The sequence below is a fragment of the Ambystoma mexicanum genome, chromosome 3q (genome assembly GCF_040938575.1).
Source record: "Ambystoma mexicanum isolate Mex_15411 chromosome 3q, UKY_AmexF1_1, whole genome shotgun sequence".
Taxonomy (NCBI): Eukaryota; Metazoa; Chordata; class Amphibia; order Caudata; family Ambystomatidae; genus Ambystoma; species Ambystoma mexicanum.
This window is the reverse complement of record NC_090926.1, coordinates 1,287,527,535-1,287,541,094: the sequence shown is the minus strand read 5'-3', so window position 1 is coordinate 1,287,541,094 and position 13,560 is coordinate 1,287,527,535. Positions and strand designations below refer to the sequence as shown.

The 13,560-nt window shown below is 59.0% G+C and overlaps 1 long non-coding RNA gene across 1 annotated transcript in view; it reads left to right on the top strand.

The window, feature by feature from the left end:
- The window catches only part of LOC138447888 (uncharacterized), a 186,842-nt gene that overhangs the window by 144,274 nt on the left and 29,008 nt on the right, over window positions 1-13,560 (top strand). The window lies entirely within an intron of this gene.

Sequence of the window (13,560 nt, the reverse complement as noted above, 5' to 3'; positions counted from 1 at the left end):
TCTTACCCTCGCTCCCTCTGACTCTTTGCCTTGCTCCATCTGACTGTTTGCCTCGCTCCCTCTGACCCTTTGCCTCGCTCCCTCTGACCCTTTGCCTCGCACCCTCTGACCCTTTGCCTTGATCCCTCTTACCCTTTGCCTTGTTCCCTCTTACCCTCACTCCCTCTGACTCTTTGCCTCGCTCCCTCTGACTCTTTGCCTCGCTCCCTCTGACTCTTTGCCTCGCTCCCTCTGACTCTTTGCCTCGCTCCCTCTGACTATTTGCCTCGCTCCCTCTGACTGCCTTGCTCCCGCTGACCCTTTGCCTCACTCCCTCTGGCCCTTTGCCTCGCTCCCTCTGGCCCTTTGCCTCGCTCCCTCTGGCCCTTTGCCTCGCTCCCTCTGACCCTTTGCCTCGCTCCCTCTGACCCTTTGCCTCGCTCCCTCTGACCCTTTGCCTCGATCCCTCTTACCCTTTGCCTCGCTCCCTCCTACCCTCGCTCCCTCTGACCCTTTGCCTCGCTATCTCTTACCCTCTGACCCTTTGCCTCACTCCCTTGAACCCTCGCTCCTTCTGACTCTTTGCCTCGCTCCCTCTGACTCTTTGCCTCACTACCTCTGACCTTCTACCACACTCCCTCTGACCCTTTTCCTCACTCCCTCTGATCCTTGCTCCCTCTGACCCTTTGCCTCGCTCCCTCTTACGCTTTGCCTCGCTCCCTTTTATCCTTGCTCCCTCTGAACCTTTGCCTCGCTCCCTCGGACCCTTTGCCTCGCTCCCTCAGACCCTTTGCCTTGCTCCCTCTGACCCTTTGCCTTGCTCCCTCTGACCCTTTGCCTTGCTCCCTCTGACCCTTTGCCTTGCTCCCTCTGACCCTTTGCCTCGCTCCCTCTGACCCTTTGCCTCGCTCCCTCAGACCCTTTGCCTCACTCCCTCTGACCCTTTGCCTTGATCCCTCTTACCCTATGCATCGCTCCCTCTTACCCTCACTCCCTCTGACCCTTTGCCTCGCTCCCTCTTACCCTTTTACCCTCTGACCCTTTGCCTCGCTCCCTCTGACCCTCGCTCCCTCTGACTCTTTGCCTCGCTCCCTCTGACTCTTTGCCTCGCTCCCTCAGACCCTTTGCCTTGATCCCTCTTACCCTTTGCCTCGCTCCCTCTTACCCTTGCTCCCTCTGACTCTTTGCCTTGCTCCCTCTGACTGTTTGCCTTGCTCCCTCTGACCCTTTTCCTCACTCCCTCTTACCCTCACTCCCTCTGACCCTTTGCCTCACTCCCTTTTACCCTCGCTCCCTCTGACTCTTTGCCTTGCTCCCTCTGACCCTTTGCCTCGCTCCCTCTGACCCTTTGCCTCGCTCCCTCTGACCCTTTGCCTCGCTCCCTCTGACCCTTTGCCTTGATCCCTCTTACCCTTTGCCTCACTCCCTCTTACTCTCACTCCCTCTGACCCTTTGCCTCGCTCCCTCTTACCCTAGCTCCCTCTGACTCTTTGCCTTGCTCCCTCTGACTCTTTGCCACGCTCCTTCTGACCCTTTGCCACGCTCCCTCTGACCCTTTGCCTCGCTCCCTCTGACCCTTTGCCTTGATCCCTCTTACCCTTTGCCTCGCTCCCTCCTACCCTCGCTCCCTCTGACCCTTTGCCTCGCTCCCTCTTACCCTCTTACCCTCTGACCCTTTGCCTCACTCCCTCTGACCCTCTTCCCCTCTGACCCTTTGCCTCGCTCCCTCTGACTCTTTGCCTCACTACCTCTGACCCTCTACCATGCTCCCTCTGACCCTTTGCCTCGCTCCCTCTGATCCTTGCTCCCTCTGACCCATTGCCTCGCTCCCTCTGACCTTTTGCCTCGCTCCCTCTGACCCTTTGACTCGCTCCCTCTTACCCTTTGCCTCGCTCCATCTTATCCTTGCTCCCTCTGAACCTTTGCCTCGCTCCCTCTGAACCTTTGCCTCGCTCCCTCTGACCCTTTGCCTCGCTCCCTCTGACCCTTTGCCTCGCTCCCTCTGACTCGTTGCCTCGCTCCCTCTGACCCTTTGCCTTGATCCCTCTTACCCTTTGCCTCGCTCCCTCCTACCCTCGCTCCCTCTGACCCTTTGCCGCGCTCCCTATTACCCTCTTACCCTCTGACCCTTTGCCTCGCTCCCTCTGACCCTCGCTCCCTCTGACTCTTTGCCTCGCTCCCTCTGACTCTTTGCCTCGCTCCCTCTGACTCTTTGCCTTGCTCTCTCTGGCCCTTCTCTTTGCTCCCTCTGACCCTTCTAGCTCCCTCTGACCCTTTGCCTCGCTCCCTCTGGCCCTTTGCCTCGCTCCCTCTGGCCCTTTGCCTCGCTCCCTCTGACCCTTTGCCTCGCTCCCTCTGACCCTTTGCCTCGCTCCCTCTGACCCTTTGCCTCGCTCCCTCTGGCCCTTTGCCTCGCTCCCTCTGGCCCTTTGCCTCGCTCCCTCTGGCCCTTTGCCTCGCTCCCTCTGACCCTTTGCCTCGCTCCCTCTGACCCTTTGCCTTGATCCCTCTTACCCTTTGCCTCGCTCCTCTTACCCTCACTCCCTCTGACCCTTTGCCTCACTCCCTCTTACCCTCGCTCCCTCTGACTCTTTGCCTTGCTCCCTCTGACTGTTTGCCATGCTCCCTCTGACCCTTTGCCTCACTCCCTCTTACCCTCACTCCCTCTGACCCTTTGCCTCGCTCCCTTTTACCCTCGCTCCCTCTGACTCTTTGCCTTGCTCCCTGTGACCCTTTGCCTCGCTCCCTGTGACCCTTTGCCTCGCTCCCTGTGACCCTTTGCCTCGCTCCCTGTGACCATTTGCCTCGCTCCCTCTGACCCTTTGCCTTGATCCCTCTTACCCTTTGCCTCACTCCCTCTTACCCTCACTCCCTCTGACCCTTTGCCTCGCTCCCTCTTACCCTCGCTCCCTCTGACTCTTTGCCTTGCTCCCTCTGACTCTTTGCCTTGCTCCCTCTGACTCTTTGCCTTGCTCCCTCTGACCCTTTGCCTTGCTCCCTCTGACCCTTTGCCTCGCTCCCTCTGACCCTTTGCCTCGCTCCCTCTGACCCTTTGCCTCACTTCCTCTGACCCTTTGCCTTGATCCCTCTGATCCGCGCTCCCTCTGACCCATTGCCTCGCTCCCTCTGACCTTTTGCCTCGCTCCCTCTGAACCTTTGCCTCGCTCCCTCTGACCCTTTGCCTCGCTCCCCTGATCCTCGCTTCCTCTGACCTTTTGTCTCGCTTCCTCTGACCCTTTGCCTCGCTCCCTCTTACCCTTTGCCTCGCTCCATCTTATCCTCGCTCCCTCTGACCCTTTGCCTCGCTCCCTCTGACCCTTTGCCTCGCTCCCTCTGACCCTTTGCCTCACTCCCTCTGACCCTTTGCCTCGCTCCCTCTGACCCTTCGCCTCGCTCCCGCTGACCCTTTGCCTCCTGCTGACCCTTTGAATCGCTCCCACTGATCCTTTGCCTCGCTCCCTCTGACCCTCTGCCTCGCTCCCTCTCACCCTTTGCCTCGTTCCCTCTGATCCTCGCTCCCTCTGACCCATTGCCTCACTCCCTCTGACCCTTTGCCTCGCTCCCTCTGACCCTTTACCTCGCTCCATCTTACCCTTTGCCTCGCCACCTCTTATCCTCGCTCCTTCTGACCCATTGCCTCGCTCCCTCAGACCCTTTGCCTCGCTCCCTCAGACCCTTTGCCTCACTCCCTCTGACCCTTTGCCTTGATCCCTCTTACCCTATGCATCGCTCCCTCTTACCCTCACTCCCTCTGACCCTTTGCCTCGCTCCCTCTTACCCTTTTACCCTCTGACCCTTTGCCTCGCTCCCTCTGACCCTCGCTCCCTCTGACTCTTTGCCTTGCTCCCTCTGACTCTTTGCCTCGCTCCCTCAGACCCTTTGCCTTGATCCCTCTTACCCTTTGCCTCGCTCCCTCTTACCCTCACTCCCTCTGACCCTTTGCCTCACTCCCTCTTACCCTTGCTCCCTCTGACTCTTTGCCTTGCTCCCTCTGACTGTTTGCCTTGCTCCCTCTGACCCTTTTCCTCACTCCCTCTTACCCTCACTCCCTCTGACCCTTTGCCTCACTCCCTTTTACCCTCGCTCCCTCTGACTCTTTGCCTTGCTCCCTCTGACCCTTTGCCTCGCTCCCTCTGACCCTTTGCCTCGCTCCCTCTGACCCTTTGCCTCGCTCCCTCTGACCCTTTGCCTCGCTCCATCTTACCCTTTGCCTTGCTACCTCTTATCCTCGCTCCTTCTGACCCATTGCCTCGCTCCCTCAGACCCTTTGCCTCGCTCCCTCAGACCCTTTGCCTCACTCCCTCTGACCCTTTGCCTTGATCCCTCTTACCCTATGCATCGCTCCCTCTTACCCTCACTCCCTCTGACCCTTTGCCTCGCTCCCTCTTACCCTTTTACCCTCTGACCCTTTGCCTCGCTCCCTCTGACCCTCGCTCCCTCTGACTCTTTGCCTCGCTCCCTCAGACCCTTTGCCTCGCTCCCTCAGACCCTTTGCCTTGATCCCTCTTACCCTTTGCCTCGCTCCCTCTTACCCTCACTCCCTCTGACCCTTTGCCTCACTCCCTCTTACCCTTGCTCCCTCTGACTCTTTGCCTTGCTCCCTCTGACTGTTTGCCTTGCTCCCTCTGACCCTTTTCCTCACTCCCTCTTACCCTCACTCCCTCTGACCCTTTGCCTCACTCCCTTTTACCCTCGCTCCCTCTGACCCTTTGCCTTGCTCCCTCTGACCCTTTGCCTTGCTCCCTCTGACCCTTTGCCTTGCTCCCTCTGACCCTTTGCCTTGCTCCCTCTGACCCTTTGCCTTGCTCCCTCTGACCCTTTCCTCGCTCCCTCTGACCCTTTGCCTCGCTCCCTCTGACCCTTTGCCTCGCTCCCTCTGACCCTTTGCCTTGATCCCTCTTACCCTTTGCCTCGCTCCCTCTTACTCTCACTCCCTCTGACCCTTTGCCTCGCTCCCTCTTACCCTCGCTCCCTCTGACTCTTTGCCACGCTCCCTCTGACTCTTTGCCACGCTCCCTCTGACCCTTTGCCATGCTCCCTCTGACCCTTTGCCTCGCTCCCTCTGACCCTTTGCCTTGATCCCTCTTACCCTTTGCCTCGCTTCCTCCTACCCTCGCTCCCTCTGACCCTTTGCCTCACTCCCTCTTACCCTCTTACCCTCTGACCCTTTGCCTCACTCCCTCTGACCCTCTTCCCCTCTGACCCTTTGCCTCGCTCCCTCTGACTCTTTGCCTCACTACCTCTGACCCTCTACCACGCTCTCTCTGACCCTTTGCCTCGCTCCCTCTGATCCTTGCTACCTCTGACCCATTGCCTCGCTCCCTCTGACCCATTGCCTCGCTCCCTCTGACCCATTGCCTCGCTCCCTCTGACCTTTTGCCTCGCTCCCTCTGACCCTTTGCCTCGCTCCCTCTTACCCTTTGCCTCGCTCCATCTTATCCTTGCTCCCTCTGAACCTTTGCCTCGCTCCCTCTGAACCTTTGCCTCACTCCCTCTGACCCTTTGCCTCGCTCCCTTTGACTCTTTGCCTCGCTCTCTCTGACCCTTTGCCTCGCTCCCTCTGACTCGTTGCCTCGCTCCCTCTGACCCTTTGCCTTGATCCCTCTTACCCTTTGCCTTGATCCCTCTTACCCTTTGCCTCGCTCCCTCCTACCCTCGCTCCCTCTGACCCTTTGCCGCGCTCCCTATTACCCTCTTACCCTCTGACCCTTTGCCTCGCTCCGTCTGACCCTCGCTCCCTCTGACTCTTTGCCTCGCTCCCTCTGACTCTTTGCCTTGCTCTCTCTGGCCCTTCTCTTTGCTCCCTCTGACCCTTCTCCTTGCTCCCTCTGACCCTTTGCCTCGCTCCCTCTGGCCCTTTGCCTCGCTCCCTCTGACCCTTTGCCTCGCTCCCTCTGACCCTTTGCCTTGATCCCTCTTACCCTTTGCCTTGATCCCTCTTACCCTTTGCTTCGCTCCTCTTACCCTCACTCCCTCTGACCCCTTGCCTCACTCCCTCTTACCCTCGCTCCCTCCGACTCTTTGCCTTGCTCCCTCTGACTGTTTGCCTTGCTCCCTCTGACCCTTTGCCTCACTCCCTCTTACCCTCACTCCCTCTGACCCTTTGCCTCGCTCCCTTTTACCCTCGCTCCCTCTGACTCTTTGCCTTGCTCCCTCTGACTGTTTGCCTTGCTCCCTCTGACCCTTTGCCTCGCTCCCTCTGACCATTTGCCTCGCTCCCTCTGACCCTTTGCCTTGATCCCTCTTACCCTTTGCCTCACTCCCTCTTACCCTCACTCCCTCTGACCCTTTGCCTCGCTCCCTCTTACCCTTGCTCCCTCTGACTCTTTGCCTTGCTCCCTCTGACCCTTTGCCTCGCTCCCTCTGACCCTTTGCCTCGCTCCCTCTGACCCTTTGCCTCGCTCCCTCTGACCCTTTGCCTCGCTCCCTCTGACCCTTTGCCTCACTCCCTCTGACCCTTTGCCTTGATCCCTCTGATCCTCGCTCCCTCTGACCCATTGCCTCGCTCCCTCTGACCTTTTGCCTCGATCCCTCTGACCCTTTGCCTCACTCCCTCTTACCCTTTGCCTCGCTCCATCTTAGCCTTGCTCCCTCTGAACCTTTGCCTCGCTCCCTCTGACCCTTTGCCTCGCTCCCCTGATCCTCGCTCCCTCTGACCTTTTGTCTCGCTTCCTCTGACCTTTTGTCTCGCTTCCTCTGACCCTTTGCCTCGCTCCCTCTTACCCTTTGCCTCGCTCCATCTTATCCTCGCTCCCTCTGAACCTTTGCCTCGCTCCCTCTGAACCTTTGCCTCGCTCCCTCTGACCCTTTGCCTCGCTCCCTCTGACCCTTTGCCTCGCTCCCTCTGACCCTTTGCCTCGCTCCCTCTGACCCTTTGCCTTGATCCCTCTGACCCTTTGCCTTGATCCCTCTGACCCTTTGCCTTGATCCCTCTTACCCTTTGCCTCGCTCCCTCTGACCCTTTGCCTCACTCCCTCTGACCCTTTGCCTCACTCCCTCTGACCCTTTGCCTCACTCCCTCTGACCCTTTGCCTCACTCCCTCTGACCCTTTGCCTCACTCCCTCAGACCCTTTGCCTCACTCCCTCTGACCCTTTGCCTTGATCCCTCTTACCCTTTGCATCGCTCCCTCTTACCCTTTGCCTCGCTCCCTCCTACCCTCGCTCCCTCTGACCCTTTGCCTCGCTCCCTCTTACCCTCTGATCCTTTGCCTCGCTCCCTCTGACCCTCGCTCCCTCTGACTCTTTGCCTCGCTCCCTCTGACCCTTTGCCTCGCTCCCTCTGACCCTTTGCCTCGCTCCCTCTGACTCTTTGCCTCGCTCCCTCTGACTCTTTGCCTCGCTCCCTCTGACTCTTTGCCTCGCTCCCTCTGACTCTTTGCCTTGATCCCTCTTACCCTTTGCCTCACTCCCTCCTACCCTCGCTCCCTCTGACCCTTTGCCTCGCTCCCTCTTACCCTCTTACCCTCTGACCCTTTGCCTCGCTCCCTCTGAACCCTCGCTCCCTCTGACTCTTTGCCTCGCTCCCTCTGACTCTTTGCCTCGCTCCCTCTGACTTTTTGCCTCGCTCTCTCTGACCCTTCTCTTTGCTCTCTCTGACCCTTCTCTTTGCTCTCTCTGACCCTTCTCTTTGCTCCCTCTGACCCTTCTCCTTGCTCCCTCTGACCCTTTGCCTAGCTCCCTCTGGCCCTTTGCCTCGCTCCCTCTGACCCTTTGCCTCGCTCCCTCTGACCCTTTGCCTTGATCCCTCTTACCCTTTGCCTTGCTCCCTCTTACCCTCACTCCCTCTGACCCTTTGCCTTGCACCCTCGCTCCCTCTGACTGTTTGCCTTGCTCCCTCTGACCCTTTGCCTCACTCCCTCTTACCCTCACTCCCTCTGACCCTTTGCCTCGCTCCCTCTTACCCTCGCTCCCTCTGACTGTTTGCCTTGCTCCATCTGACTGTTTGCCTCGCTCCCTCTGACCCTTTGCCTCACTCCCTCTGACCCTTTGCCTCGCTCCCTCTGACCCTTTGCCTCGCTCCCTCTGACCCTTTGCCTCGCTCCCTCTGACCCTTTGCCTTGACCCTTTGCCTCACTCCCTCAGACCCTTTGCCTCACTCCCTCTGACCCTTTGCCTTGATCCCTCTTACCCTTTGCATCGCTCCCTCTTACCCTTTGCCTCGCTCCCTCCTAACCTCGCTCCCTCTGACCCTTTGCCTCGCTCCCTCTTACCCTCTGATCCTTTGCCTCGCTCCCTCTGACCCTCGCTCCCTCTGACTCTTTGCCTCGCTCCCTCTGACCCTTTGCCTCGCTCCCTCTGACCCTTTGCCTCGCTCCCTCTGACTCTTTGCCTCGCTCCCTCTGACTCTTTGCCTCGCTCCCTCTGACTCTTTGCCTTGATCCCTCTTACCCTTTGCCTCACTCCCTCCTACCCTCGCTCCCTCTGACCCTTTGCCTCGCTCCCTCTTACCCTCTTACCCTCTGACCCTTTGCCTCGCTCCCTCTGAACCCTCGCTCCCTCTGACTCTTTGCCTCGCTCCCTCTGACTCTGCCTCGCTCCCTCTGACTTTTTGCCTCGCTCTCTCTGACCCTTCTCTTTGCTCTCTCTGACCCTTCTCTTTGCTCTCTCTGACCCTTCTCTTTGCTCCCTCTGACCCTTCTCCTTGCTCCCTCTGACCCTTTGCCTCGCTCCCTCAGACCCTTTGCCTTGCTCCCTCAGACCCTTTGCTTCGCTCCCTCTGACCCTTTGCCTTGATCCCTCTTACCCTTTGCCTTGCTCCCTCTTACCCTCACTCCCTCTGACCCTTTGCCTTGCACCCTCGCTCCCTCTGACTGTTTGCCTTGCTCCCTCTGACCCTTTGCCTCACTCCCTCTTACCCTCACTCCCTCTGACCCTTTGCCTCGCTCCCTCTTACCCTCGCTCCCTCTGACTGTTTGCCTTGCTCCATCTGACTGTTTGCCTCGCTCCCTCTGACCCTTTGCCTCGCTCCCTCTGACCCTTTGCCTCTCTCCCTCTGACCCTTTGCCTTGATCCCTCTTACCCTTTGCCTCGCTCCCTCCTACCCTCACTCCCTCTGACCCTTTGCCTCACTCCCTCTTACCCTCTTACCCTCTGACCCTTTGCCTCGCTCCCTCTGACCCCCGCTCCCTCTGACTCTTTGCCTCGCTCCCTCTGACTCTTTGCCTCGCTCCCTCTGACTCTTTGCCTCGCTCCCTCTGACCCTTTGCCTCGCTCCCTCTGACCCTTTGCCTCGCTCCCTCTGACCCTTTGCCTCGCTCCCTCTGACTCTTTGCCTCGCTCCCTTTGATGCTTTGCCTCACTCCTTCTGACCCTTTGCCTCGCTCCCTCTGACCCTTTGCCTTGATCCCTCTTACCCTTAGCCTCGCTCCCTCCTACCCTCGCTCCCTCTGACCCTTTGCCTCGCTCCCTCTTACCCTCTGACCCTTTGCCTTGCTCCATCTTATCCTCGCTCCCTCTGAACCTTTGCCTCGCTCCCTCTGACCCTTTGCCTCGCTCCCTCTGACCCTTTGCCTCGCTCCCTCTGACCCTTTGCCTCGCTCCCTCTGACCCTTTGCCTCGCTCCCTCTGACCCTTTGCCTTGCTCCCTCAGACCCTTTGCCTCGCTCCCTCTGACCCTTTGCCTTGATCCCTCTTACCCTTTGCCGCGCTCCCTCTTACCCTCACTCCCTCTGACCCTTTGCCTCGCTCCCTCTTAGCCTCGCTCCCTCTGACTATTTGCCTCGCTCCCTCTGACCCTTTGCCTCGCTCCCTCTGACCCTTTGCCTCGCTCCCTCTGACCCTTTGCCTCGATCCCTCTTACCCTTTGCCTTGATCCCTCTTACCATTTGCCTTGCTCCCTCTTACCCTCACTCCCTCTGACCCTTTGCCTCGCTCCCTCTTAGCCTCGCTCCCTCTGACTCTTTGCCTCGCTCCCTCTGACCCTTTGCCTTGCTCCCTCAGACCCTTTGCCTCGCTCCCTCTGACCCTTTGCCTTGATCCCTCTTACCCTTTGCCTCGCTCCCTCTTACCCTCACTCCCTCTGACCCTTTGCCTCGCTCCCTCTTAGCCTCGCTCCCTCTGACTATTTGCCTCGCTCCCTCTGACCCTTTGCCTCGCTCCCTCTGACCCTTTGCCTCGCTCCCTCTGACCCTTTGCCTCGATCCCTCTTACCCTTTGCCTTGATCCCTCTTACCCTTTGCCTCACTCCCTCTTACCCTCTTACCCTCTGACCCTTTGCCTCGCTCCCTCTGACCCCCGCTCCCTCTGACTCTTTGCCTCGCTCCCTCTGACTCTTTGCCTCGCTCCCTCTGACTCTTTGCCTCACTCCCTCTGACCCTTTGCCTCGCTCCCTCTGACCCTTTGCCTCGCTCCCTCTGACCCTTTGCCTCGCTCCCTCTGACTCTTTGCCTCGCTCCCTTTGACGCTTTGCCTCACTCCTTCTGACCCTTTGCCTCGCTCCCTCTGACCCTTTGCCTTGATCCCTCTTACCCTTAGCCTCGCTCCCTCCTACCCTCGCTCCCTCTGACCCTTTGCCTCCCTCCCTCTTACCCTCTGACCCTTTGCCTTGCTCCATCTTATCCTCGCTCCCTCTGAACCTTTGCCTCGCTCCCTCTGACCCTTTGCCTCACTCCCTCTGACCCTTTGCCTCGCTCCCTCTGACCCTTTGCCTCGCTCCCTCTGACCCTTTGCCTCGCTCCCTCTGACCCTTTGCCTCGCTCCCTCTGACCCTTTGCCTCGCTCCCTCTGACCCTTTGCCTCGCTCCCTCAGACCCTTTGCCTCGCTCCCTCTGACCCTTTGCCTTGATCCCTCTTACCCTTTGCCTCGCTCCCTCTTACCCTCACTCCCTCTGACCCTTTGCCTCGCTCCCTCTTAGCCTCGCTCCCTCTGACTATTTGCCTCGCTCCCTCTGACCCTTTGCCTCGCTCCCTCTGACCCTTTGCCTCGCTCCCTCTGACCCTTTGCCTCGATCCCTCTTACCCTTTGCCTTGATCCCTCTTACCCTTTGCCTCGCTCCCTCTTACCCTCACTCCCTCTGACCCTTTGCCTCGCTCCCTCTTAGCCTCGCTCCCTCTGACTCTTTGCCTCGCTCCCTCTGACTCTTTGCCTCACTCCCTCTGACCCTTTGCCTCGCTCCCTCTGACCGTTTGCCTCGCTCCCTCTGACCGTTTGCCTTGATCCCTCTTACCCTTTGCCTTGATCCCTCTTACCCTTTGCCTCTCTCCCTCCTACCCTCGCTCCTTCTGACCCTTTGCCTCACTCCCTCTTACCCTTTTACCCTCTGACTCTTTGCCTCGCTCCCTCTGACTCTTTGCCTCGCTCCCTCTGACTCTTTGCTTAGCTCCCTCTGACTTTTTGCCTCGCTCTCTCTGACCCTTCTCCTTGCTCCCTCTGACCCTTCTCCTTGCTCCCTCTGACCCTTTGCCTCGCTCCCTCTGACCCTTTGCCTCACTACCTCTGACCCTCGCTCTCTCTGGCCCTTTGCCTCGCTCTCTCTGGCCCTTTGCCTCGCTCCCTCTGACCCTTTGCCTCGCTCCCTCTGACCCTTTGCCTCGCTCCCTCAGACCCTTTGCCTCACTCCCTCTGACCCTTTGCCTTGATCCCTCTTACCCTATGCATCGCTCCCTCTTACCCTCACTCCCTCTGACCCTTTGCCTCGCTCCCTCTTACCCTTTTACCCTCTGACCCTTTGCCTCGCTCCCTCTGACCCTCGCTCCCTCTGACTCTTTGCCTTGCTCCCTCTGACTCTTTGCCTCGCTCCCTCAGACCCTTTGCCTTGATCCCTCTTACCCTTTGCCTCGCTCCCTCTTACCCTCACTCCCTCTAACCCTTTGCCTCACTCCCTCTTACCCTTGCTCCCTCTGACTGTTTGCCTTGCTCCCTCTGACCCTTTTCCTCACTCACTCTTACCCTCACTCCCTCTGACCCTTTTCCTCACTCCCTTTTACCCTCGCTCCCTCTGACTCTTTGCCTCGCTCCCTCTGACCCTTTGCCTCGCTCCCTCTGACCCTTTGCCTCGCTCCCTCTGACCCTTTGCCTTGATCCCTCTTACCCTTTGCCTCGCTCCCTCTTACTCTCACTCCCTCTGACCCTTTGCCTCGCTCCCTCTTACCCTCGCTCCCTCTGACCCTTTGCCACGCTCCCTCTGACCCTTTGCCACGCTCCCTCTGACCCTTTGCCACGCTCCCTCTGACCCTTTGCCTCGCTCCCTCTGACCCTTTGCCTTGATCCCTCTTACCCTTTGCCTCGCTTCCTCCTACCCTCGCTCCCTCTGACCCTTTGCCTCACTCCCTCTTACCCTCTTACCCTCTGACCCTTTGCCTCACTCCCTCTGACCCTCTTCCCCTCTGACCCTTTGCCTCGCTCCCTCTGACTCTTTGCCTCACTACCTCTGACCCTCTACCACGCTCTCTCTGACCCTTTGCCTCGCTCCCTCTGATCCTTGCTCCCTCTGACCCATTGCCTCGCTCCCTCTGACCCATTGCCTCGCTCCCTCTGACCTTTTGCCTCGCTCCCTCTGACCCTTTGCCTCGCTCCCTCTTACCCTTTGCCTCGCTCCATCTTATCCTTGCTCCCTCTGAACCTTTGCCTCGCTCCCTCTGAACCTTTGCCTCACTCCCTCTGACCCTTTGCCTCGCTCCCTTTGACTCTTTGCCTCGCTCTCTCTGACCCTTTGCCTCGCTCCCTCTGACTCGTTGCCTCGCTCCCTCTGACCCTTTGCCTTGATTCCTCTTACCCTTTGCCTCGCTCCCTCCTACCCTCGCTCCCTCTGACCCTTTGTCGTGCTCCCTATTACCCTCTTACCCTCTGACCCTTTGCCTCGCTCCCTCTGACCCTCGCTCCCTCTGACTCTTTGCCTTGCTCCCTCTGACTCTTTGCCTTGCTCTCTCTGGCCCTTCTCTTTGCTCCCTCTGACCCTTCTCCTTGCTCCCTCTGACCCTTTGCCTCGCTCCCTCTGGCCCTTTGCCTCGCTCCCTCTGACCCTTTGCCTCGCTCCCTCTGACCCTTTGCCTCGCTCCCTCTGACCCTTTGCCTTGATCCCTCTTACCCTTTGCTTCGCTCCTCTTACCCTCACTCCCTCTGACCCTTTGCCTCACTCCCTCTTACCCTCGCTCCCTCCGACTCTTTGCCTTGCTCCCTCTGACTGTTTGCCTTGCTCCCTCTGACCCTTTGCCTCACTCCCTCTTACCCTCACTCCCTCTGACCCTTTGCCTCGCTCCCTTTTACCCTCGCTCCCTCTGACTCTTTGCCTTGCTCCCTCTGACTCTTTGCCTTGCTCCCTCTGACTGTTTGCCTTGCTCCCTCTGACCCTTTGCCTCGCTCCCTCTGACCATTTGCCTCGCTCCCTCTGACCCTTTGCCTTGATCCCTCTTACCCTTTGCCTCACTCCCTCTTACCCTCACTCCCTCTGACCCTTTGCCTCGCTCCCTCTTACCCTTGCTCCCTCTGACTCTTTGCCTTGCTCCCTCTGACTCTTTGCCTTGCTCCCTCTGACCCTTTGCCTCGCTCCCTCTGACCCTTTGCCTCGCTCCCTCTGACCCTTTGCCTCGCTCCCTCTGACCCTTTGCCTCACTCCCTCTGACCCTTTGCCTTGATCCCTCTG